Genomic DNA, 1,138 nt, shown 5'->3' with positions numbered 1-1,138 from the left:
TCATATGAGCTCGCGGGACACACCTTAATTACATTTTCAGTTGGAAGAAACCTTTTGAATTTTGCCCGGGTCGCCTACTCTTATCGATTTTAGACAACGAAGAGGTTTTTTAACGTGCGCAACTTGCACACGGGCCCTCCGAGATTTTTCGCCCTTGTCCGAGAGGGCTAGGTGTTGATCTTTCTTACCAGAAGATCACACATCTTATCCCCTCCCCCCCCTTCTTCTTTGATTGTGGTTTTTTTTTGACACTATGATGTTGTGAGTGGGTGTTTGGAGGGCGTCAGGATAGACACTACTTGCTTACTTTCTCTCTGTTGATTCTGTCTGTCTTACTTGTTCTCAGCATTAAATGACCATTATTGTGTCGATTTGCTTTCATTTGCTCAAACAAATGAACAAAACAGGTTCACTTCCATTTTTTTTCTTCCTACTGCTGATCAAAAGAGGGAGTTTCTGGAGATGTAGTTATGTAGTTATAGCTTGTGCGCAGTTGCTTGATCTTATGAAAGGGGGGGGGCATTATGGCTGCGTTTAAATCTCTTAATGAACATGTTTGTTGTTTTTTTCTCTTATTTAACAAACATAGATGGAAACGTATCAGCTACGAACGGAGTAAAGCCTTCTCTCTCTCTCTCTCTCTGCCTCTCCCTCCCCCACATCTCTCTCTTCCCTTCTTTTTCTCTGTCTCTCCCTCCCCCATATCACTCTCTCTCTCTTCCCTTCTTTCTCACTCTGTCTCTCCCTCCCCCATATCACACTCTCTCTCTCTCTTCCTTTCTTTCTCTCTCTGTATCTCTCTCTGCCTCTCTCTCCCCCATATCACTATCTCTCTCTCTCTCTCTCTCTCTCTCTCTCTCTCTCTCTCTGTACCCACGCCACCACCCCATCCCCTCTTTGGTCACAGTGTGTCCTCCTTCCCAGCTGAATACACAGTTTGACCACTAAGTGGCCCGCTTCCCGCGAAGACCTGGATAAGTGCAGCAGCAGTGGTTTTCCCGGGCCTGCCCGGTACACATTGTACATGTGTTTGTGTATACACGACGTACGACCAACGACAGACGCCGTACGGTACCGGTGTGTATGCACACACATAAAGACACACACACACACACACATACACACACACACACACTCA

Source organism: Aplysia californica, unplaced genomic scaffold (genome assembly GCF_000002075.1).
Source record: "Aplysia californica isolate F4 #8 unplaced genomic scaffold, AplCal3.0 scaffold01379, whole genome shotgun sequence".
Taxonomy (NCBI): domain Eukaryota; kingdom Metazoa; phylum Mollusca; class Gastropoda; order Aplysiida; family Aplysiidae; genus Aplysia; species Aplysia californica.
Note: the sequence above shows the minus strand (reverse complement) of the source record.